Below are 27,372 nucleotides of genomic sequence, written 5' to 3'. Positions count from 1 at the left end.
CTTTTATCATTTGAAATCATCTTTGGTACTTTTAACAACTGAGATGTTTTTGATTCTTTTGGGTCTGAGCTCATTTAAAAATTGTATGAAATAAATTCAAAATTCCTCAGTGTCGACTGATGGATAATTCAGGAAATTTCTTTGTATATAGAAATGTGTGAACGAAAGTTCTTTTTAGTGAATAGAGTTTTCCACTTTGAACAAAATTAAGATTAACTTTCGTATATATGTATAACCGCAAAAAATTTTTTTTTTGTTAATTAGCGTTCTTAATTTGAAATAAATAACTGAAATACCCGGATTCAGTTGTTATAGATACCGGTTCGTATTTATTTTTAATTTAATTTAACAATTTATTGAATAAATTGTTCATCTATTTTAATTTTTATTTTTAAGTGTATGTATTATTTGTCCGTAATTCCTATAAGGTATACCTATAAGCGGATCAGCTGATACATATGTACTTGTCGTTATGTGCAATTGAGAGCTCGTCTTAGAGATCAATGCACTTTGTACATATGTATCTTTGTATTATATTATGTTTTGCGCAACTCTGCTTGTTTTTGTTTGTCAAAGAACAAGGGGTATTGCGAATATGTCCCAATGTGGACTTAGAAGCGAAATACGTATGTATGTTTGTATACCTGCGCCGGTATGTATATATATATCTACGCAGTGCGAAAAGACCGCGAAAAGGAGAATAATTGACCGCAGGTATTCTCGTTAAATGTATGTATACATAGATGTATGAACGCTGTGCGGGAAGAGCGAGAAATTGCAATTGGTAATGTGCCGATATTTTACCGTATGCACTTACATATATACGTATCAATTTATAATCTTGTACACGTATATTAAAAGATAAAATTGAATTTATGGATGTATATGTATTGCTCTTGGCAATTATATAAAATGTATTTTCAGATATATATGTATATGGTTGTTGTTAGATTAAGTATATATATGTAAAAATGAATATGTGCATATGAATATGTGCTATATTGTATGTACGTATGTATATATTTTTGTAACTATATATATATGTATGTATGTAAATTGCTGCTTGTTTTTTTTTATGTTTTCTGTTAGGTTCTCAATTTGCCTTAGCTTACTTGGTTTGACGCAATCCTGCTTATTGCTTTGTTAAGCGTAAGGGGTATTGCTGGAAAAGTTTGCAAGTGAATACTTGAAATATTTTGGTGTGTTGTTGGAAACGTAAAGTGTGTTTTTAATACACAAATGTAAGCATACAAGGAAATCACCCTATTTTTCGATACACGTATATATATCTATATATATGTAGAGATATTTTTATTGTTTTATGTGTTTTTAATATTTATTGTGCTTTTATTATTTTTTTTTTGTTTAACAGCATTCTAGTGATGTGTGTATATGCACTGCACTGCACTTATTGCACTTATTGTGTTTTTCTTTTGTAACAGCACTTTGTTTTAAACTAAAGCGTTTTTTTTTCCTTTTTTTGTAACGGCACGTACACTGTTACGTTACTGTAATTTTGCTTTTTTTTCCTGTTTTGGTAACTGCACTGTATTTCTTCTTATTGTTTTTTCCTGTTTTTCACTTATTTTTGGCCATTTCACAGCCTTTCACTTTAGGTTTTTTTTTTTTATAAATGTTGTTTTTTGTTTTTTTTTTTTTTTTTAAACACCCATAGTGCCGTCCACTAGGGCGCGAAGGACCATAATTAAGTAACTAATAAGTTAATTTTACCTTCACTCACCGTTAGCAAATAATAATTAAAAAAGAAAGAGGGTCGATTTAGGCGGGTGCTCAAAGAACTGATCGCTAGCGAGTCGATGAAAAAAGGGAAGCGGGATCCTTTTTTTAGTCGCTTATATATCTGTTGATGTCTTCATGGTGGTGTGATCGGTGTTAAGTTGTATTTGTATGCGTGTTGGTGCATGGTGTAGTGATGTGGAATGTATGGTATGTAGGTGTGGAATGTATGGTAAGTAGGTGTGGTGATGGGGATGTGAATTGGTGTAGTGTGACAGTGTCTTACGGTGCGGGGGGATTGAGTGGTCATTTAGCCATGTAGAAAAAGATAATGAATCGTGTAAAAAAAAAGAAATTTATTAATTCCGAATAGTTTTGAAATCAAACGGATTATTCCAAAAGTGAAAGCTTTAGTACACTTGACGCAATCTACTTCTACTATATCCTATAAATTTAAAAAAAAATCCACATTATAATAAGCAATAGTATACAAATTATATTTAAAATAAATAACTTACAATAATATTTAAGCTAACACAGTTGATTTAGGTACAACTACTTTTCAAATGTTGCAAGTTTTACGCAACAATTACAACAATGATGCTTTTTCGAAGTTTCAATTATGGCAAAGGTACCAGGTTTGATATTTTGAAATGGTTGCATCATGCATATGCGAAGTTGCGTTACTGAAAACGCTCAAAGTGAAAGTTTCCATCGATCGTCTGAAGTGAGCTTTTATCTCACCACCACCGACTGTATACCATAGGATGACGGTACGGTGGCAACACCTCCAACTATAAAGGCCCATTCACATACAACTTTACTCGCTTTACGTGACAGTTCCTTCTGAAATAACAAAGCGCAGAAAAAAAGGGTATGCCACAATGAACAACGCGTTCAGTGCTTCTCTCTTAAAAAATTGACGACGGTTGCTGCGCAAAGCAAAAAAATATAAATGACTGACCTAAAGCGAAGCAAAAGTTCTAGGTGAGTTGACCATAATACGTTTTGGGGACATAGCGCGAGTCATTATTACAACTAGCTATGTATATATGCACATACACATAGCCAATAAAGTCTGCGTTTACTCGACACTATTTTTTAAGTGAAGTAAAAACACAATGTAAATAGGTAATTCAGTTCAAATATTCTACATGTTTTTTTCTTTATATTCTTAAGTTCAAAATCCAAAAACAAAAATGTATATTCCTATTTTCATTTTTGTGATAACGGGATTTTAGTGTAAGGAGAAGTAAACATAGGCACCATTAAGTCTGCGTTCCGCTTTAAAATTAGTTACAAAAGTATTAAAAATTATAAAGAAAAATTAAATTCAATAATTTGTTGGATAGCTGCGTTGTTTTAAAACCTCGCTCAATCGATTTGGCATTGATCTTACTAACTTATCTCATAACACTTCGCAAAGCCTCTTTACTTGTTATTGTATGCTGACGAATTATTTTTCCCAACAGATCCTATAGATATAGCTGCTCAATAGGATTGAGGTCAGGTGATTGAGGGGGCGTTTTAAGTTGTCTAGAAGTATTATACAAGAGCCAAAGTCTAACTATTTCGCAGTATGCTTCGGGTCATTATCTTGTTGGAACCAAAACGTCGAAGATTATCCAAGATTCTCTGCACTTTGTTTCAAATTGTTTTTAAAAATGTTCAAATAACCCCGTTTATCCATTGTGGATTCAATAATTTCAAGCTGACCCACAACAACCAGCCGCCATGCAACCCCACACCATAATTCCGTCACCTTCGTGTTTAACTGTACCAACAAGATTTTGCTTTTCAAGGGCAGTTCCTGACTTGCGCCACACAATTTATGGCAAAAATGCAAAATTTTCTGGGTTATATTTACGTTTCCAATAATCTTTGTGGACGTAATTCGAGGGTTAACTTTCACCATATTTATTATTTTCCGTTCTTCCCGGGCTAATAATATTTTCGGACGGCCAGATCGCGGTTTTGACGTTAAAATTCCGGTTTTTTTTTAATTGTTTGACGCCCCGGACAAAAGAATACGTTCTTCCAATAGTTTGCCCAATTATTCTGAAACTTTCGCCATCTTTCCACAACTTAATTATAATTTTCTTATAATCTTTGGTTTCCATTTTTTTAAATATTATTAAAACGCGTCCCGAGCTCTTTAAATGACTAATTATATTAAGACACAATAGAATCTACGCAAAAAGAACGAACAAATTCATGAGAAGTAACGGTATTTTCAATTCAAGCTAGCTGAACGCAGACTCAATGGTGCCTATGTTTACTTGTTCTGAAAATTGGAATATACATTGCTTTGAAAATTGGAATATACATTTTTGTTTTGCATATTGAACTAAAGAATATAAAGAAGAAATACATGCAGAAAATTTGAACTGAATTATCTATTTACATTGTGTTTTTACTTCACTTAAAAAAATGTTTCGGGTGAACCCAGATTTTATGGGCTATGTGTATATATTATCCTTATTAGTGCCTCTATTAGTTTTAATGCAATTTGCATTCGTGGTTTCAATGCGTGATCACATTTTCTTATTTAAAATTTAATTAGAAGATTTTTTCATTGATGAAATTTTTGACGTTTAATTTACCGAAAATCTTTTATAATGGAAATTACATATACGAATAATTACTAAATGGAGCACATAGATTACTCTCAAATTTAATTGCCTTTGTGCTATTCTGATTACACTGATCAATGTAATATAAAAAGTTATGCTGAGTTTTCCGTTGATTCCATCCATCCTTCACTATCATCATCAGAATCTGATTCCTCCGATTCGGAAAGTTCAATGGCAACTCGTCTAGCCAAAATAGAAGCTACATCATGTAAGGCCGTGTTCCTTTCGATTTCCTTTTGCTCACATTTCTCCACTTTCCTAAGAGTAATACCTAAACACAAAATATTAATTAATAATAAGAAATACCTTACAGATAAATGCATTTTACCATCCCGAATTGCTTTCATAAGATCGGTCCGGGAATCGTAAAATGGGGGCAAGTGCTTTTTCTTATCAACTGTCTCTCCAGTAATTCTATTATTAACGTCCCCATTTATAGTAGAAGTTACGTCCACTCCAGAGCCTTGAGGTATATATTCAGTTTGTAAAAGAGGTGGTGGTGGTGGAGGGGGGGGGGGGGGGGGTGGTCCCACAATAGCTGAATTTGGTTTAGAATGCTGGAAAATACACATAGTATATGAATAATGAATAATAATAACACAAAATATAATATTTTTACAGGTGTAAAACAAATATGCATTAAAATCTAAATTAAACAAAAAATTATACATAATATCTTCTAGTGGACGGCATTTAGATTTCACCACAAAAATTGCACACTAAAACTGTTTGTTTTTGTAGAAATAATAAAACTCGAGCTTTTAAACGTTGAAAAAAACTAGTTTACTTGTCGACTATTCTAAATATTCTGCATTGCATCGACAGTATTCAGACATAAACAAAAAATGTTACAATAGGTCTGTTTTATTTGACCAGCACGTTAAGCTATTAGCTTATTTTGTATGGGAGACTTAGCCAACATATTTATATTGGCTTGTCAAAACCTATCTTAATCTTAGCTTGTATGTTTATTGAAATAGAGTCATAGCGCCTGATTGCGCCCTTGAACCGTTTAAAAATGTTATGAGGATGACAATATATATATGTATTGAATGGTAAAATTGGAAATAAAACTTTTTTAAAAATGTATTTTTTGGAAAAATAAGATTTCATATTTTAAGATAATTGTTGCATATAGTTTATTTACCAATTCAATAATTAAATATGAGCAATAATGTTTACATATGCTCACAATTATCATTAATCTAATAACCATACACATACAAACATATGTTTCTATTTAATAACTATTTTCCATAATTTTTAAAACTTATGTTTTGAATACTACTTTGCTAAATTGGAGTTCACGCAACAAAACATAAAATATTGGAATTTCATCCTTGCTGGCATAACGCATGTACATGTTGCCTATTCAAAATTAGTGTACAAATTAAAACTGCTCTGTCAAACCACCAAAATTACAGTTAATTGCTAGCAATGTATGACATGAAATATATTCAGACATCAATTGCTGAACATAAGCAATATGCAGTCTCTATTGGCAATATTGCGCGAACGCACCCAAAACAGTCACCGACGCAAAACCGTAGACCGAATCAGCTGATACAACCTATCTTATGAGAGCCCAATATATGTGTTGGGTTGATGTTAAAATTAAATGAACTTTTTATTATTTAAAATCATGGGCTTTGAATCGAATCGATTTCGCTTGATAATTTCAATTATTCTAGAAGACTTTCATCTGTAAATAGCTTTCGTTTTTGGTACCACACCTTGAATCCTTGAGGGCAGGTACAAATGAAGTTCACCCACGCATATGTAATGCTTGAAGCAATAATTTGATCGTATCCAAGGGTCTTTATATAGCCTACTAGGAATGGCAACAAACAAACCAAATTATTAAGCTATTAATGAATCAAATAATTAATTGTAGAAGCAAAACAGTGATTTCAATTAATTGCAAGATATTAATCGAATAATCGTTAATGTTAAAAAATGAAATAGCTTCATTTCAATTTTTTATATAGATTATAACCGCATACATTACATATATGATATTGTACAAAACTGACATAATAAATATACATATTTTCCAACAAACTCCTGCTACTGAACAGTATTGCCTTATTACTCTCTTCAATTATTGGTTGTGTTATTTGAAATCTTCTGCTTTTTCGCACAAAAAGTACATTTTACAAAATTTGTATTGTCTTTTGTTGTGAAACATTTCCAATTTTACTGTACACAAGAGCCATCTTGAAACCGCGAGATATGTATAAAAATATTGAAAGAGGAACGATTCCAATAATAACCTGAAACGATTTGTCGGTAAAACGAGCAAGCTGTTTACACATGTATTTGGTTTGAAACTCTTCCAGAAAAAAACAGTGAAATTGGGATTGGTAAATTTTTAAGCGAGATGTAGCCCGAATTTCGATATAAAGAAAATGTTGTGATTAATTTAGTAATTCATCGATAATCACAACAAAAAATTCGATGTAATTAAAATGCTTTCTGAAGAAAAATATTAAAGTTAATCATTTGATTAATCATGGCATCCCTAAATACGAAGTCGGTTCTACTCCGTCGAAATTAGCAACGTAGTAATGAAATCGAAACAGAAAATTACTGGAGCTTGTCATATCAGATGAGAACCACGTCCTCTTAGCAAAATATTTTGTGACCAAACCTTGATCCGCGATGACTCTGTGAGTCATTATCAGCACCATACACCGACCATACAAAATTTTGAGCCGTTCGCCTTAATACTTTGCGATAGAAATAAAATAAAACCAATGGCGCTGTTGATTTTATGCTGGCTGATGCCCTTGCATGTACCTGTTAAAAACGGCGCGTTTGAAAATTTGCTTTTTCAAACATAAAAATGTGCGAAATACTTATTAATATTCTCACTGAGGTGTAAGATAGCCATAATTATCGATTTATATTAGTAAGGTACAAAAAGATAATGAATCGTGTAAAAAAAAAAGAAATTTATTAATTGCGAATAGTTTTGAAATCAAACGGATTATTCCAAATGTGATAACTTTGGTGCATTTGACGCAATCTATTTATTATATATATTATACAATAAATTAAAACAAATAGACAAGTATAATAAAACAATAATACAAAAATTATATTTAACAAATAACTTACAATACTATTTTAGCCAGCACAGTTGTATTTTGTTGTTGCAAACACTACTTTTCAAATGTTGCAAGTTGTGCGCAAAGTTGTTGCAACAGTGATGCTTTTTCGAAGTTTCAATTTTCGCAAAGCTGCCAGGTTTGCTTTTATGAAATGGTTGCATGCATACTACGCAGTTTGCGTTACCGAAAACTCTTGAAGTGCAAGTTTCCATTGATCGTCTGAAGTGAGCTTTTATCTCACCACCTACGACTATATACCATAGGGAGAGGGTACGGTGGCAACATTACCAACTCTAAAGACCCATTCACATACAACTTTCCTCGCTTTACGTGACAGTTCATACTGAAACAACGAAGCGCAGAAAACAAAGGGTATGCCACAATGAACGCGTTGTATTCAGTGCTTCTCTCTTATATAAATGACGACGGCTGCTGGGCAAAGCATAAAAAGATGAGAGTTGCCCAACATTTTGCTTGGCTTCGCGTCGAAAACTTTTTGTTCTGTCAAAATGTCGACCGACGTAAATCGAGGCAAAAGTTGGCCATAATACGTTTTGGGTGTGCTATCTGTCATTATTCAACTAGCTACATACATATGTACATATATACTTATATCCTTATAAGTGCCTATATTTGTTTTAATAAAATTTGCAATCGTGGTTTCAATGCGTTATCATATTTTCTTATTTGAAATTTAATTAGAAGATTTTTCCATAGATGTAATTTTTGACCTTTAATAATTTACCACAGTAGCCGAATTTTTTTAGTATGCTGGAAAATACACATAATATATGAATAATTATAATGAATAATAATACAAAATATAATTTTTTCACAGGTGAAAAACAAATATGCATTAAAATTAAAATTTAAAAGAAAATTATACATAATATCTCGTAGCGGAATTTTAGATTTCATGACAAAAATAGCACACTAAAACTGTTTGTTACTTTGTAGAAAAAATAAAAATCGAACTTTTAAAAATTAAAAAAAAAAACTTTAGTTCACTTGTCGACTATTCTAAATATTCTGCATTGCATCGACAGTATTCAGACATAAACAAAACATGTTACAATAGACGTGTTTTATTTGACCAGCACGTTAAGCGCTTAACTTATTTTGTATGGGAGACTTAGCCAACATATTTATATTGGCTTGTCAAAACCTATCTTAGCTTGTATGTATATTGAACTGTTAAAATATATATGTGTAGAATGGAAACATTAGAAATTTAATTGTTTTACATATGTATTTTTTGGAAAAATAAGATTTCACAGTTTAAGATAATTGTTGCATATAGTTTATATACCAATTCAATTCATTCATTCATTCATTTGAAGCAAAGGTTTTATTGGACTGGTTGTCAATCAGCTATAGAAAGGATTGCGAAATATGCTGACAACATTGTAGCTAAAGGATCAAGGTCCAGGAATCATGGGCAGATGAAACAGCACAATTCGCGTGCTCCAGTTGAGAAAATAGGCGTATATGAAGATGGTCCATTCCCCACCAATAAATTAGGAAATAGTCATGTTTTGGTAGTCAAGGACCATTTCAATGAATGGCCACAAGTATACACAAATCCTAACCAAGAGACTAAACCAGTGGCGGAGGCATTCATCAACAAGTGGGTAACGAGATTCGGTGTTCCAATGGAGTTACGTTCTGATCAAGAATGGAATTTCGAGTCAGCTTTAAATCAATGGATGTACCAGAAACTAACGATGTCAACACCAGCCTAGAAGACGAAATGGGGGCATAAAAGCTTTGTGTTTGGTACCGCAAATATGTCTAATCGGGACGAACACGGATGCTAGAACAAAATCGAATCAACGATATCAAGAGCCATGGAAGCATAGAACATTAATGTTGAGGAATATGTCTTTTGATCGGAATTAGAGGAAGAGACAACAAAGAAACAAGAGAAGGAAGTGACTCAATATTCAGTAGAGGTTATTTGTGCTGCGTTGGAATCGTTCTTTGAGGATTTTTCAGCACAGTTGTCAGCATCGAAAGAGCTGGACGTGCATATGTCAGCGCAGGTATACTCACAGTTGGATGTGGAGGAAGCGTGTGAACCATTGTCTTCACAGTATGAAGAGCAAGAAGCTTGTATACCAGCACAAGTGTCCTCGCAGTTGGAAGAACTGAACGAGCGGACACGGGTCCTTACAGTCGAAAGAGCTGGACGTGCGTATGTCAGCGCAGGTGTCCTCGCACACGGATGATAGAACAAAATCGAATCAACGATAAACTGCCAGAAGCAACTAGTTAGCGAATTCGTAGTTGCCAGGATGTTGTAGAAGCAATGCTTTGTTACAGATTTACTATATAAGGGCTGCCGGATTGTGCAGCAAACACAGTTCTAGTTAGAGTGTTGTCGTGATAAGAACAATTGAGACATAAGCAAGAAGTTGCAAGCTCGAATGACGAGCAATAAGTGTTAAGTTGTTGGAATTAGAAATAAAGCTAAGTGTGTAGCCATTAAATTGGGACTTTTATTTAACAATCCAGTGATCGAACTCAAGAGAAGGTTACAGGTAGACGATTTATCGAGGAATCCGTTACAATATTTTCCATCAAACTCCTGCTACTGAACAGTATTGCCTTATTACTCTCTTCAATTGCTTTCGCTACGGCATTATTGCTGGTATTTGACTGCGGCACCGAAAATGTATGAAAAACTTATCTATGCATCTTTTATTATAATTCATTTATACTTAAGCTTTGTTTGCTGAATCATGTTGGTTGTGTTATTTGAAATCTTCTGCTTTTTCGCACAAAAAGTACATTTTACAAAATTTGCATCGTCGGTTGTTGTGAAACATTTCCAAATTTTACTGTACACAGGAGCCTCTTGTACCTAGATCAGCAGGATTGTCAGCACTGGCTACATGTCGCCAAGTGGCTGATCCTACTAGGTCAAGTATTTGAGACGTTCGGTTAGAAATATACGTCTTCCATGCATGTGGTGGTTTTTCTAACCAGGCTAGTACAATTTCGGAATCGGACCATAGATATAATTTATATTGTGCCATGTTTAAATGCGTTTGTACGATGGACACGAGTTTGGCTAGTAGTAGCGCTTCACATAATTCAAGTCGTGGCAGACTTATTGTTTTTAAAGGAGCCACTTTTGCTTTTGCTACTAGTAAGTGGCATGTGGTCGCCGTGTCGTTTTGTGTGCGAACATATATAGTTGCGCAATATGCCTTTTCAGAAGCGTCACAGAAGCCGTGTAGTTCGACTTTGTGCTCTGGGGCATAATTTACCCATCGTGGGATTTGTATCTGTGAGATATCGTTTAGATTGCTCGCAAACTGGGACCACTTTTCTAAACGAAGTGGTTTTACTTGTTCGTCCCAGTCGGTTCTATCTAACCATAATTCTTGTATTAGGATTTTGGCTTGTATCATAATTGGCGAAAGCCATCCTGCGGGGTCGAAAAGTTTTGACACAGAGGATAAAATTTGGCGTTTTGTTATGGCGGATAATGCTGATATTGACTCTGTAGTGTATGAAAACTGGTCAGATATCGCATTCCATTGGATCCCCAGAGTTTTTGTTGTACTTTCCTTTTCGAATTTTAGGAAATTAGTATCTAACAAATTTTCATTAGGTATGTCCTTTGAAATATTAGGGTGGTTCGCCGTTATCTTTTCCAACGGAAACCCTGCGGTTTTGAGGGCTTTTACCACTTGTGAGAGTGACTCGTATGCTTGTGGAAGACTGTGACTTCCAGACAAGATATCGTCTACATATGTTTGTGTTTTTAACACTTTGGTTGCCAGAGGAAATTCTGACTTTGTGTTTTCTGCCAGTTCGTGGAGTGTTCGAATGGCTAAATATGGAGCACAGTTGACGCCAAAGGTAACTGTTTTAAGTTTATAGTCGCGTAGTGGACTATTAGGAGATTTTTGGAAAATAATTCGCTGAAAATCTTGATCGTCTTTATGTACGACTATTTGCCTATACATTTTTTCGACGTCTCCGTTAAGTACGTATTTGAATATACGCCAATTTAAAGTGAGTAGCATTAAATCTGGTTGAGCGTGGGGAATTCCCCGAGCTAGTAGATCTTTATGCATTAAAAACAACTCTTACTTTAGTTTTTTTTTTGTCTGGCTTTACCACTGCATGATGCGGCAAGTAAAATGAGTGGTATTTGCCGTTGATGATTTTTTCGCATGGACTTACTTTCTCCATGTGGTCTAAATGGAGATATTCTTCCAACACACCATCATATACTGGTTTGAGTTCGCCTTTTTTAAGTAGGTTTTTTTCCATACTTTGAAACTGCTGTATTGCAAAGGTGCGAGAGTGACCTAAGGCGATTGTGTTGGGAAATTGTTGTTTTAGTGGTAGTCGTACGACGTACCGACCATTATCTGATATAGTAGTTGTGGCTTTGTAAAAGTCTTCACAATACTGATCTTCAGGGGTTGTGATTGATATGGGGGGAGCCCTTCTAACTCCCAAAATTTTTTCAATTGTGAATTAAGGTATTCGTTTGAGATTTCCTCAACTTGAGTGGTCATAGTGGTAACTGGTTCCGTAACTAGTCCACTTAGGATCCAACCAAAAATAGTATTTTGTGCCAATAGTGTATTTGAAATTTTCTCCATACCCTCGAGTATTATCTGTGGTATGAGATCGCTACCTAATAGAAGATCTATTTGAGCAGGAGTGTTGCAGTTGGGATCTGCTAGCTTTAGGTGTGAAAGCTTTTGCCAATGCTTGCTATTTATGTCATAGCTAGGAAGCATATTTGTAAGTTGCGGTAAGACTATAGCTTCTGCTTGTATGTGCTTATCTGCTTGGGGGGAAATTAGGGTAATGGGGCAGATTTTATTTGAGTTTTGGACAACTCTTCCGGCCATTCCCGTGATTTCAAAATTGGCTAGTTTTGTTGGCAGTTGTAGCCTATTTTGAGCCCTAGACGCTATGAAAGATCGTTTTGATCCTTGGTCTATTAAGGCTCTAAGTTTAAACAGCTCTCCTCGGTGTTCGATGGAGACGACTGCTGTCGGTAGTAGTACTCTACTTTGAACTTCGCTGTGTACAGTTTGAGTTTTTAATGCCTTTGCATGGTGCTTCTTGGCAATTTTCGGGATTTCGCACTTCGGGATTTGCTGTTGCAACTAAACCAGTGGCTCTTTTCATATTTGCGCTGTTTGGGGGTGAGCTGGAAAATGTGTTGTAATGCAGCATTGAATGATTCGTTTATGACAATAAACGCAAAAATGTTCCTATCGACAATATTTAATTTTTTGAATTTATCGCAAGATTTAAGTTTATGCCCTCCTGTACACAGTTCGCATGACGTTTGTTTATACTGCTCGGACGTGAACGATTGATTTAAAAAAAAAAATTCTATTTAAATGGTTATTGCTACTGGTTTGGGGTCTATTAACGCTTCTATTGAGGTCGTTTTGAACGTTTTTAGTTCTAACTAGTTTTTTGTCTACCCTTTCTGCTATTTCATATTGGGTAGTTAGAAATTCTTTCATTTGCTGCCACGTTGGCATTTTTTCCGAGATGAGAGCGATTGCTATCACAAAAGTAACGATTTTTCTGGTAATGCCGCGGTGCATATATTTACCAGAATAGGGTCCCAGCTGTCTGTGGGAATATTTTGTGTCGATAAAACCGACAAACAATTAGAAACAGTGGATTGTAGTCTAATAAATTCATCACTTGTTTCTTTCTGAATTTTAGGCAAGTTCATTAGTATCGTTACTTGTTTATCGACCAATATTCTTTCATTTTCGTATCTCGCTTTTAGAGCTTCCCAAGCCAGATTGAAATTATCGTCATTTAGTGCGAACTATTTGACTATGACGCCTGCTTGACCTTTTGTTTTGTATCGGAGGTGATACAATTTTTGTGCATTTGTTAATTTTGGGTGGTTTATGTAAACGGCTGTAAACATGTCCCGGAAGGAAGGCCATTGTTCATAACCACCATGAAAGATTTTTGTATCACATGTGGGCACCTTGAGATGGATGCCTGAATTTGACTCTTGACATTGAATTTGTGGCAGCTCTACTCTCGGATGTCTGCTCCACATCCTATGTGCTATGGCTTTAATTAATTTTAATTGATCCGAAATCATTGCTTTTGTTTCTTCAAACTGGTCTAAGCAGTTTTCGTACTTGGCCGAGGATTTAAAATTTTCAGGTAGATCTGAGTCGCCAGATTCTACTATTGCGTCATATGCAGCTTGGAGACGTGTCCAGAAATTATCAAGATTTTCCTTTTTGATTTCTAATACCGATTCAGAATTGTCCTGAATCGGCGAAGATGAGAATCTAGTGCAGTATCTTATTAAACTGTCACTTTCCGAAATAAATTTAGTGTAATTGTTAGTAAAATGTCTTTACCCCTCTTTTGCTTTGTAGCACCTTGCTTTGAGCGTGTAGCTTCTGCAGGTGTACATGGACTTTTATCATTTGAAATCATCTTTGGTACTTTTAACAACTGAGATGTTTTTGATTCTTTCGGGTCTGAGCTCATTTAAAAATTGTATGAAATAAATTCAAAATTCCTCAGTGTCGACTGATGGATAATTCAGGAAATTTCTTTGTATATAGAAATGTGTGAACGAAAGTTCTTTTTAGTGAATAGAGTTTTCCACTTTGAACAAAATTAAGATTAACTTTCGTATATATGTATAACCGCAAAAAATTTTTTTTTTGTTAATTAGCGTTCTTAATTTGAAATAAATAACTGAAATACCCGGATTCAGTTGTTATAGATACCGGTTCGTATTTATTTTTAATTTAATTTAACAATTTATTGAATTAATTGTTCATCTATTTTAATTTTTATTTTTAAGTGTATGTATTATTTGTCCGTAATTCCTATAAGGTATACCTATAAGCGGATCAGCTGATACATATGTACTTGTCGTTATGTGCAATTGAGAGCTCGTCTTAGAGATCAATGCACTTTGTATATATGTATCTTTGTATTATATTATGTTTTGCGCAACTCTGCTTGTTTTTGTTTGTCAAAGAACAAGGGGTATTGCGAATATGTGCCAATGTGGACTTAGAAGCGAAATACGTATGTATGTTTGTATACCTGCGCCGGTATGTATATATATATCTACGCAGTGCGAAAAGACCGCGAAAAAGAGAATAATTGACCGCAGGTATTCTCGTTAAATGTATGTATACATAGATGTATGAACGCTGTGCGGGAAGAGCGAGAAATTGCAATTGGTAATGTGCCGATATTTTACCGTATGCACTTACATATATACGTATCAATTTATAATCTTGTACACGTATATTAAAAGATAAAATTGAATTTATGGATGTATATGTATTGCTCTTGGCAATTATATAAAATGTATTTTCAGATATATATGTATATGGTTGTTGTTAGATTAAGTATATATATGTAAAAATGAATATGTGCATATGAATATGTGCTATATTGTATGTACGTATGTATATATTTTTGTAACTATATATATATGTATGTATGTAAATTGCTGCTTGTTTTTTTTTATGTTTTCTGTTAGGTTCTCAATTTGCCTTAGCTTACTTGGTTTGACGCAATCCTGCTTATTGCTTTGTTAAGCGTAAGGGGTATTGCTGGAAAAGTTTGCAAGTGAATACTTGAAATATTTTGGTGTGTTGTTGGAAACGTAAAGTGTGTTTTTAATACACAAATGTAAGCATACAAGGAAATCACCCTATTTTTCGATACACGTATATATATCTATATATATGTAGAGATATTTTTATTGTTTTATGTGTTTTTAATATTTATTGTGCTTTTATTATTTTTTTTTTGTTTAACAGCATTCTAGTTATGTGTGTATATGCACTGCACTGCACTTATTGCACTTATTGTGTTTTTCTTTTGTAACAGCACTTTGTTTTAAACTAAAGCGTTTTTTTTTCCTTTTTTTGTAACGGCACGTACACTGTTACGTTACTGTAATTTTGCTTTTTTTTCCTGTTTTGGTAACTGCACTGTATTTCTTCTTATTGTTTTTTCCTGTTTTTCACTTATTTTTGGCCATTTCACAGCCTTTCACTTTAGGTTTTTTTTTTTTATAAATGCTGTTTTTTGTTTTTTTTTTTTTTTTTAAACACCCATAGTGCCGTCCACTAGGGCGCGAAGGACCATAATTAAGTAACTAATAAGTTAATTTTACCTTCACTCACCGTTAGCAAATAATAATTAAAAAAGAAAGAGGGTCGATTTAGGCGGGTGCTCAAAGAACTGATCGCTAGCGAGTCGATGAAAAAAGGGAAGCGGGATGCTTCTTTTAGTCGCTTATATATCTGTTGATGTCTTCATGGTGGTGTGATCGGTGTTAAGTTGTATTTGCATGCGTGTTGGTGCATGGTGTAGTGATGTGGAATGTATGGTATGTAGGTGTGGAATGTATGGTAAGTAGGTGTGGTGATGGGGATGTGAATTGGTGTAGTGTGACAGTGTCTTACGGTGCGTGGGGATTGAGTGGTCATTTAGCCATGTAGAAAAAGATAATGAATCGTGTAAAAAAAAAGAAATTTATTAATTCCGAATAGTTTTGAAATCAAACGGATTATTCCAAAAGTGAAAGCTTTAGTACACTTGACGCAATCTACTTCTACTATATCCTATAAATTAAAAAAAAAATCCACATTATAATAAGCAATAGTATACAAATTATATTTAAAATAAATAACTTACAATAATATTTAAGCTAACACAGTTGATTTGGGTACAACTACTTTTCAAATGTTGCAAGTTTTACGCAACAATTACAACAATGATGCTTTTTCGAAGTTTCAATTATGGCAAAGGTACCAGGTTTGATATTTTGAAATGGTTGCATCATGCATATGCGAGGTTGCGTTACTGAAAACGCTCAAAGTGAAAGTTTCCATCGATCGTCTGAAGTGAGCTTTTATCTCACCATCACCGACTGTATACCATAGGATGACGGTACGGTGGCAACACCTCCAACTATAAAGGCCCATTCACATACAACTTTACTCGCTTTACGTGACAGTTCCTTCTGAAATAACAAAGCGCAGAAAAAAAGGGTATGCCACAATGAACAACGCGTTCAGTGCTTCTCTCTTAAAAAATTGACGACGGTTGCTGCGCAAAGCAAAAAAATATAAATGACTGACCTAAAGCGAAGCAAAAGTTCTAGGTGAGTTGACCATAATACGTTTTGGGGACATAGCGCGAGTCATTATTACAACTAGCTATGTATATATGCACATACACATAGCCAATAAAGTCTGCGTTTACTCGACACTATTTTTTAAGTGAAGTAAAAACACAATGTAAATAGGTAATTCAGTTCAAATATTCTACATGTTTTTTTCTTTATATTCTTAAGTTCAAAATCCAAAAACAAAAATGTATATTCCTATTTTCATTTTTGTGATAACGGGATTTTAGTGTAAGGAGAAGTAAACATAGGCACCATTAAGTCTGCGTTCCGCTTTAAAATTAGTTACAAAAGTATTAAAAATTATAAAGAAAAATTAAATTCAATAATTTGTTGGATAGCTGCGTTGTTTTAAAACCTCGCTCAATCGATTTGGCATTGATCTTACTAACTTATCTCATAACACTTCGCAAAGCCTCTTTACTTGTTATTGTATGCTGACGAATTATTTTTTCCAACAGATCCTATAGATATAGCTGCTCAATAGGATTGAGGTCAGGTGATTGAGGGGGCGTTTTAAGTTGTCTAGAAGTATTATACAAGAGCCAAAGTCTAACTATTTCGCAGTATGCTTCGGGTCATTATCTTGTTGGAACCAAAACGTCGAAGATTATCCAAGATTCTCTGCACTTTGTTTCAAATTGTTTTTAAAAATGTTCAAATAACCCCGTTTATCCATTGTGGATTCAATAATTTCAAGCTGACCCACAACAACCAGCCGCCATGCAACCCCACACCATAATTCCGTCACCTTCGTGTTTAACTGTACCAACAAGATTTTGCTTTTCAAGGGCAGTTCCTGACTTGCGCCACACAATTTATGGCAAAAATGCAATATTTTCTGGGTTATATTTACGTTTCCAATAATCTTTGTGGACGTAATTCGAGGGTTAACTTTCACCATATTTATTATTTTCCGTTCTTCCCGGGCTAATAATATTTTCGGACGGCCAGATCGCGGCTTTGACGTTAAAATTCCGTTTTTTTTTAATTGTTTGACGCCCCGGACAGAAGAATACGTTCTTCCAATAGTTTGCCCAATTATTCTGAAACTTTCGCCATCTTTCCACAACTTAATTATAATTTTCTTATAATCTTTGGTTTCCATTTTTTTAAATATTATTAAAACGCGTCCCGAGCTCTTTAAACGACTAATTATATTAAGACACAATAGAATCTACGCAAAAAGAACGAACAAATTCATGAGAAGTAACGGTATTTTCAATTCAAGCTAGCTGAACGCAGACTCAATGGTGCCTATGTTTACTTGTTCTGAAAATTGGAATATACATTGCTTTGAAAATTGGAATATACATTTTTGTTTTGCATATTGAACTAAAGAATATAAAGAAGAAATACATGCAGAAAATTTGAACTGAATTATCTATTTACATTGTGTTTTTACTTCACTTAAAAAAATGTTTCGGGTGAACCCAGATTTTATGGGCTATGTGTTTATATTTATATCCTTATAAGTGCCTCTATTAGTTTTAATGCAATTTGCATTCGTGGTTTCCACAATAGCTGAATTTGGTTTAGAACGCTGGAAAATACACATAGTATATGAATAATGAATAATAATAACACAAAATATAATATTTTTACAGGTGTAAAACAAATATGCATTAAAATCTAAATTAAACAAAAAATTATACATAATATCTCGTAGTGGACGGCATTTTAGATTTCACCACAAAAATTGCACACTAAAACTGTTTGTTTTTGTAGAAATAATAAAACTCGAGCTTTTAAACGTTGAAAAAAACTAGTTTACTTGTCGACTATTCTAAATATTCTGCATTGCATCGACAGTATTCAGACATAAACAAAAAATGTTACAATAGGTCTGTTTTATTTGACCAGCACGTTAAGCTATTAGCTTATTTTGTATGGGAGACTTAGCCAACATATTTATATTGGCTTGTCAAAACCTATCTTAATCTTAGCTTGTATGTTTATTGAAATAAAGTCATAGCGCCTGATTGCGCCCTTGAACCGTTTAAAAATGTTATGAGGATGACAATATATATATGTATTGAATGGTAAAATTGGAAATAAAACTTTTTTAAAAATGTATTTTTTGGAAAAATAAGATTTCATATTTTAAGATAATTGTTGCATATAGTTTATTTACCAATTCAATAATTAAATATGAGCAATAATGTTTACATATGCTCACAATTATCATTAATCTAATAACCATACACATACAAACATATGTTTCTATCTAATAACTATTTTCCATAATTTTTAAAACTTATGTTTTGAATACTACTTTGCTAAATTGGAGTTCACGCAACAAAACATAAAATATTGGAATTTCATCCTTGCTGGCATAACGCATGTACATGTTGCCTATTCAAAATTAGTGTACAAATTAAAACTGCTCTGTCAAACCACCAAAATTACAGTTAATTGCTAGCAATGTATGACATGAAATATATTCAGACATCAATTGCTGAACATAAGCAATATGCAGTCTCTATTGGCAATATTGCGCGAACGCACCCAAAACAGTCACCGACGCAAAACCGTAGACCGAATCAGCTGATACAACCTATCTTATGAGAGCCCAATATATGTGTTGGGTTGATGTTAAAATTAAATGAACTTTTTATTATTTAAAATCATGGGCTTTGAATCGAATCGATTTCGCTTGATAATTTCAATTATCCTAGAAGACTTTCATCTGTAAATAGCTTTCGTTTTTGGTACCACACCTTGAATCCTTGAGGGCAGGTACAAATGAAGTTCACCCACGCATATGTAATGCTTGAAGCAATAATTTGATCGTATCCAAGGGTCTTTATATATACGACTAGGAATGGCAACAAACAAACCAAATTATTAAGCTATTAATGAATCAAATAATTAATTGTAGAAGCAAAACAGTGATTTCAATTAATTGCAAGATATTAATCGAATAATCGTTAATGTTAAAAAATGAAATAGCTTCATTTCAATTTTTTATATAGATTATAACCGCATACATTACATATATGATATTGTACAAAACTGACATAATAAATATACATATTTTCCAACAAACTCCTGCTACTGAACAGTATTGCCTTATTACTCTCTTCAATTGCTTTCGCTACGGCATTATTGCTGATATTTGACTGCGGCACCGAAAATGTATGAAAAACTTATCTATGCATCTTTTATTATAATTCATTTATACTTAAGCTTTATTTGCTGAATCATGTTGGTTGTGTTATTTGAAATCTTCTGCTTTTTCGCACAAAAAGTACATTTTACAAAATTTGTATTGTCTTTTGTTGTGAAACATTTCCAATTTTACTGTACACAAGAGCCATCTTGAAACCGCGAGATATGTATAAAAATATTGAAAGAGGAACGATTCCAATAATAACCTGAAACGATTTGTCGGTAAAACGAGCAAGCTGTTTACACATGTATTTGGTTTGAAACTCTTCCAGAAAAAAACAGTGAAATTGGGATTGGTAAATTTTTAAGCGAGATGTAGCCCGAATTTCGATATAAAGAAAATGTTGTGATTAATTTAGTAATTCATCGATAATCACAACAAAAAATTCGATGTAATTAAAATGCTTTCTGAAGAAAAATATTAAAGTTAATCATTTGATTAATCATGGCATCCCTAAATACGAAGTCGGTTTTACTCCGTCGAAATTAGCAACGTAGTAATGAAATCGAAACAGAAAATTACTGGAGCTTGTCATATCAGATGAGAACCACGTCCTCTTAGCAAAATATTTTGTGACCAAACCTTGATCCGCGATGACTCTGTGAGTCATTATCAGCACCATACACCGACCATACAAAATTTTGAGCCGTTCGCCTTAATACTTTGCGATAGAAATAAAATAAAACCAATGGCGCTGTTGATTTTATGCTGGCTGATGCCCTTGCATGTACCTGTTAAAAATGTGCGAAATACTTATTAATATTCTCACTGAGGTGTAAGATAGCCATAATTATCGATTTATATTAGTAAGGTACAAAAAGATAATGAATCGTGTAAAAAAAAAAAGAAATTTATTAATTGCGAATAGTTTTGAAATCAAACGGATTATTCCAAATGTGATAACTTTGGTGCATTTGACGCAATCTATTTATTATATATATTATACTATAAATTAAAACAAATAGACAAGTATAATAAAACAATAATACAAAAATTATATTTAACAAATAACTTACAATACTATTTTAGCCAGCACAGTTGGTTTTTGTTGTTGCAAACACTACTTTTCAAATGTTGCAAGTTGTGCGCAAAGTTGTTGCAACAGTGATGCTTTTTCGAAGTTTCAATTTTCGCAAAGCTGCCAGGTTTGCTTTTATGAAATGGTTGCATGCATACTACGCAGTTTGAAGTGAGCTTTTATCTCACCACCTACGACTATATACCATAGGGAGAGGGTACGGTGGCAACATTACCAACTCTAAAGACCCATTCACATACAACTTTCCTCGCTTTACGTGACAGTTCATACTGAAACAACGAAGCGCAGAAAACAAAGGGTATGCCACAATGAACGCGTTGTATTCAGTGCTTCTCTCTTATATAAATGACGACGGCTGCTGGGCAAAGCATAAAAAGATGAGAGTTGCCCAACATTTTGCTTGGCTTCGCGTCGAAAACTTTTTGTTCTGTCAAAATGTCGACCGACGTAAATCGAGGCAAAAGTTGGCCATAATACGTTTTGGGTGTGCTATCTGTCATTATTCAACTAGCTACATACATATGTACATATATACTTATATCCTTATAAGTGCCTATATTTGTTTTAATAAAATTTGCAATCGTGGTTTCAATGCGTTATCATATTTTCTTATTTGAAATTTAATTAGAAGATTTTTCCATAGATGTAATTTTTGACCTTTAATAATTTACCACAGTAGCCGAATTTTTTTAGTATGCTGGAAAATACACATAATATATGAATAATAATACAAAATATAATTTTTTCACAGGTGAAAAACAAATATGCATTAAAATTAAAATTTAAAAGAAAATTATACATAATATCTCGTAGCGGAATTTTAGATTTCATGACAAAAATAGCACACTAAAACTGTTTGTTACTTTGTAGAAAAAATAAAAATCGAACTTTTAAAAATTAAAAAAAAAAACTTTAGTTCACTTGTCGACTATTCTAAATATTCTGCATTGCATCGACAGTATTCAGACATAAACAAAACATGTTACAATAGACGTGTTTTATTTGACCAGCACGTTAAGCGCTTAACTTATTTTGTATGGGAGACTTAGCCAACATATTTATATTGGCTTGTCAAAACCTATCTTAGCTTGTATGTATATTGAACTGTTAAAATATATATGTGTAGAATGGAAACATTAGAAATTTAATTGTTTTACATATGTATTTTTTGGAAAAATAAGATTTCACAGTTTAAGATAATTGTTGCATATAGTTTATATACCAATTCAATTTATTCATTCATTCATTTGAAGCAAAGGTTTTATTGGACTGGTTGTCAATCAGCTATAGAAAGGATTGCGAAATATGCTGACAACATTGTAGCTAAAGGATCAAGGTCCAGGAATCATGGGCAGATGAAACAGCACAATTCGCGTGCGCCAGTTGAGAAAATAGGCGTATATGAAGATGGTCCATTCCCCACCAATAAATTAGGAAATAGTCATGTTTTGGTAGTCAAGGACCATTTCAATGAATGGCCACAAGTATACACAAATCCTAACCAAGAGACTAAACCAGTGGCGGAGGCATTCATCAACAAGTGGGTAACGAGATTCGGTGTTCCAATGGAGTTACGTTCTGATCAAGAATGGCATTTCGAGTCAGCTTTAAATCAATGGATGTACCAGAAACTAACGATGTCAACACCAGCCTAGAAGACGAAATGGGGGACATAAAAGCTTTGTGTTTGGTACCGCAAATATGTCTAATCGGGACGAACACGGATGCTAGAACAAAATCGAATCAACGCTATCAAGAGCCATGGAAGCATAGAACATTAATGTTGAGGAATATGTCTTTCGATCGGAATTAGAGGAAGAGACAACAAAGAAACAAGAGAAGGAAGTGACTCAATATTCAGTAGAGGTTATTTGTGCTGCGTTGGAATCGTTCTTTGAGGATTTTTCAGCACAGTTGTCAGCATCGAAAGAGCTGGACGTGCATATGTCAGCGCAGGTATACTCACAGTTGGATGTGGAGGAAGCGTGTGAACCATTGTCTTCACAGTATGAAGAGCAAGAAGCTTGTATACCAGCACAAGTGTCCTCGCAGTCGGAAGAACTGAACGAGCGGACACGGGTCCTTACAGTCGAAAGAGCTGGACGTGCGTATGTCAGCGCAGGTGTCCTCGCACACGGATGATAGAACAAAATCGAATCAACGATAAACTGCCAGAAGCAACTAGTTAGCGAATTCGTAGTTGCCAGGATGTTGTAGAAGCAATGCTTTGTTACAGATTTACTATATAAGGGCTGCCGGATTGTGCAGCAAACACAGTTCTAGTTAGAGTGTTGTCGTGATAAGAACAATTGAGACATAAGCAAGAAGTTGCAAGCTCGAATGACGAGCAATAAGTGTTAAGTTGTTGGAATTAGAAATAAAGCTAAGTGTGTAGCCATTAAATTGGGACTTTTATTTAACAATCCAGTGATCGAACTCAAGAGAAGGTTACAGGTAGACGATTTATCGAGGAATCCGTTACAATATTTTCCATCAAACTCCTGCTACTGAACAGTATTGCCTTATTACTCTCTTCAATTGCTTTCGCTACGGCATTATTGCTGGTATTTGACTGCGGCACCGAAAATGTATGAAAAACTTATCTATGCATCTTTTATTATAATTCATTTATACTTAAGCTTTGTTTGCTGAATCATGTTGGTTGTGTTATTTGAAATCTTCTGCTTTTTCGCACAAAAAGTACATTTTACAAAATTTGCATCGTCGGTTGTTGTGAAACATTTCCAAATTTTACTGTACACAGGAGCCATTTTGAACACGAGAGATATGTATGAAAATATTGAAATAGGAACGATTCCAATAATAACTTGAAACGATTTGTCGGTAAAAACGAGCAAGCTGTTTCCACATGTATTTGGTTTGAAACTCTTCCAGAAAAAAACAGTTTTTTACATTGAAATTGGGATTGGTAAATGTTTAAACGAGATGTAGCCGTAATTTCGATATAAAGAAAATGTTGTGATTAATTTAGTAATTCATCGAATAATCAGAAAAAAAAATTCAATGTAATTAAAATGCTTTCTGAAGAAAAATATTAAAGTTAATCATTTGACTAATCATGGCATCCCTAAATACGAAGTCGGCTCTACTCTATCGAAATTAGCAACTTAGTAATGAAATCGAAACAAAAAATTACTGGAGCTTGCCATATCAGGTGAGAACCACGTCCTCTTAATAAAATATTTAGTGACCAAACCTTGATCCACGATGACTCTGTGAGTCATTATCAGCAACGTACACCGACCATACAAAATTTTGAGCCGTTCGCCTTAATACTTTGCGATAGGAATAAGAGACAACAAATGGCTTTTTCGGTAATTCAGTAAATACAGGCAACGATACGTAGTTTGTGCTGTTGATTTTATGCTAGCTGATGCCCTTGCATGAACCTGTTAAAAACGGCGCATTTGAAAATTCGTATTTTCAAACATAAAAATGTGCGGAATAAGTATTAATACTCTCACTGAGGAGTAAGATAGCCAAACTTATTGATTTATATTATTAAGGTACAAAAAGATAATGAATCGTGTAAAAAAAAAAAAATTTATTAATTGCGAATAGTTTTGAAATCAAACGGATTATTCCAAAAGTGATAGCTTTAGTACATTTGACGCAATTTATTTCTACTATATCCTATAGATTAAAAAAAATCCACAAGCATAATAAAACAATAATACAAAAATTATATTTTACATAAATAACTTACAATAATATTTAAGCTAGCACAGTTGGTTTTTGTGCAACTACTTTTCAAATGTTGCAAGTTTTGAGCAAAGTTGTTGCAACAGTGATGCTTTTTCGAAGTTGCATCAGGCATACTACGCAGTTTGCCTTACCGAAAACGCTCAAAGTGAAAGTTTCCATCGATCATCTGAAGTAAGCTTTTATCTCACCATCTACGACTATATACCATAGGATGAGGGTACGGTGGCAACACTACTAACTCTAAAGGCCCATTCGCATAAAACTTTCATCGCTTTACGTGAACGTAGAACAACGAAGCGCAGTAAACAAAGGGTATGCCACAATGAACGCGTTGTATTCAAAAATATAATTTTTTTACAGGTGAAAAACAAATATGCATTAAAATTAAAATTAAAAAAAAAATATATACATAATATCTCGTGGTGAAATTTTAGATTTCATGACATAAATAGCACACTTAAACTGTTTGTTTCTTTGTAGAGAAAATGAGCTTTTAAAAATTAAAAAAAAACTAGTTTACTTGTCGACTATTCTAAATATTCTGCATTGCATCGCCAGTATTCAGACATAAACAAAACATGTTACAATACAAGTGTTTTAATTGACCAGCACGTTAAGCTATTAACTTATTTTGTATGGGAGACTTAGCCAACATATTTATATTGGCTTGTCAGAACCTATTTAAGCTTGTATGTATATTGAACTAGAGTCATAGCGCCTGTTTGCTCCCTGGAACCGTTAAAAAATTTTAGGAGGATGACAAAAAAATATGTATATGTATAGAATGGAAATAACAGAAATTTAATTGTTTTACAAATGTAAAAAGTTTAAGATAATTGTTGCACATAGCTTATTTACTAATTCAATAATTAAATATGAGCAATAACATTTACATGTGCTCACAATTATCATTAAACTAATAACTATACACATAAAAACATATGTTTCTATTTAATAACTATTTTCCATAATTTTTAAAACTTATGTTTTGAATACTACTTTGCTAAATTGGAGACAAACCACCAAAATTACAGTTAATTACTAGCAATGTATGGCATGAAATATATTCAGACATCAATTGCTAAACATAAGCAATATGCAGTATCTGTTGGCAATATTGTTAGCAATTCAGATTTTTAGCAATCTTTAATTGCATGTCGAGATGCCCCGTTACGTTGCTCGAATGCACCCATTCTGTCCTATTGCTGAAAACAGTCACCGACGCAAAACCGTAGACCGAATCAGCTGATACAACATATCTTAAGAGAGCCCAATGTATGTGTTGGGGTGATGTTAAAATTTAATGAACTTTTAATTATTTAAAATCATTGGGTTTTGCATCGATTCGCAAAAAGTTATGGTTTTTTTTTCGCTTAATAATTTCAATTCGTCTAGATTTTTATTTATAAATGGCTTTCGTTTTTGGTACCACACCTTCATTAATTCTTTTTCTTATTCCAGGAGCCATTTTGAACACGCGAGATATGTATGAAAATATTGAAAGAGGAACGATTCCAATAATAACTTGAAACGATTTGTCAGTAAAAACGAGCAAGCTGTTTCCACATGTATTTGGTACTCTTCCAGAAAAAACCAGGTTTTTACATTGAAATTGGGATTGGTAAATTTTTAAGCGAGATGTAGCCCGAATTTCGATATTAAGAAAATGTTGTAATTAATTTAGCAATTAATCGAATAATCAGAACAAAATATTCGATGCAATTGAAGCGCTTTCTAAAGAAAAATACGCGATTAAAGCTAATCATTTGATTAATCTTGCTATCCCTAGATACGAAGTCGGTTCCACTACGTCGAAATTAGCAACGTAGTAATGAAATCGGAATAGAATAATTACTGCAGCTTGCCATATCAAGTGAGAACCACGTCCTCTTAATAAAATATTTTGTGACCAAACCTTGATCCGCGATGGCTGAGTCATTATCATCACCGTACACCGCCCATTCAAAAATTAAAGAAAACAAATGGCTTTTTCGGTAATTCAGTAAATACAGGCAACGATGCGCTGTGGAATTGATGATGGTTCATGCATGGGCATCATCATGAACCTGTTAAAATCGGCGCATTTGAAAGTTTGCATTTTCAAACATAAAAATGTGCGAAATACTTATTAATATTCACAGTGACGAGTAAGATAGCCAAAATTATCGATTTATATTATAAATGTAGTATTTAAGTAACTAATAAGTTAATTTTACCTTCACTCACCGTTAGCAAATAATAATTAAAAAAGAAAGAGAGTCGATTTAGGCGGGTGCTCAAAGAACTGATCGCTAGCGAGTCGATGAAAAAAGGGAAGCGGGATCCTTCTTTTAGTCCCTTATATATCTGTTGATGTCTTCATGGTGGTGTGATCGGTGTTAAGTTGTATTTGTGTGCGTGTTGGTGCATGGTGTAGTGATGTGGAATGTATGGTATGTAGGTGTGGAATGTATGGTAAGTAGGTGTGGTGAAGTGGATGTGAATTGGTGTAGTGTGACAGTGTCTTACGGTGCGGGGGGATTGAGTGGTCATTTAGCCATGTAGAAAAAGATAATGAATCGTGTAAAAAAAAAGAAATTTATTAATTCCGAATAGTTTTGAAATCAAACGGATTATAAACAATAGTATACAAATTATATTTAAAATAAATAACTTACAATAATATTTAAGCTAACATAGTTGGTTTGGGTACAACTACTTTTCAAATGTTGCAAGTTTTACGCAACAATTACAACGATGCTTTTTCGAAGTTTCAATTATGG

At 33.7% G+C, this 27,372-nt stretch overlaps 1 long non-coding RNA gene across 5 annotated transcripts; it reads right to left on the bottom strand.

Moving 5' to 3' along the window:
• Window positions 1–4,378: 4,378 nt before the first annotated feature.
• Window positions 4,379–26,851, bottom strand: LOC138856187 (uncharacterized). 5 transcript variants are annotated; one of them, XR_011395269.1, is made up of 3 exons: window positions 26,837–26,851; window positions 4,699–4,927; window positions 4,379–4,641 (listed from the first exon to the last, which is right to left on the bottom strand). It is a non-coding gene; the product is annotated as an uncharacterized lncRNA (long non-coding RNA). The 5 variants fall into 5 exon arrangements; XR_011395266.1 differs by lacking the exon at window positions 26,837–26,851 and adding an exon at window positions 15,667–15,795; XR_011395270.1 differs by lacking the exon at window positions 26,837–26,851 and adding an exon at window positions 15,667–15,685 and having other exon boundaries at window positions 4,699–4,833.
• Between the last annotated feature and the right edge of the window lie 521 nt (window positions 26,852–27,372).

Source organism: Bactrocera oleae, chromosome 3 (genome assembly GCF_042242935.1).
Source record: "Bactrocera oleae isolate idBacOlea1 chromosome 3, idBacOlea1, whole genome shotgun sequence".
In the NCBI taxonomy this organism is placed as follows: Eukaryota; Metazoa; Arthropoda; class Insecta; order Diptera; family Tephritidae; genus Bactrocera; species Bactrocera oleae.
The sequence above is the reverse complement of the archived record's forward strand: the minus strand, read 5'-3'. Positions and strand labels throughout refer to the sequence as shown.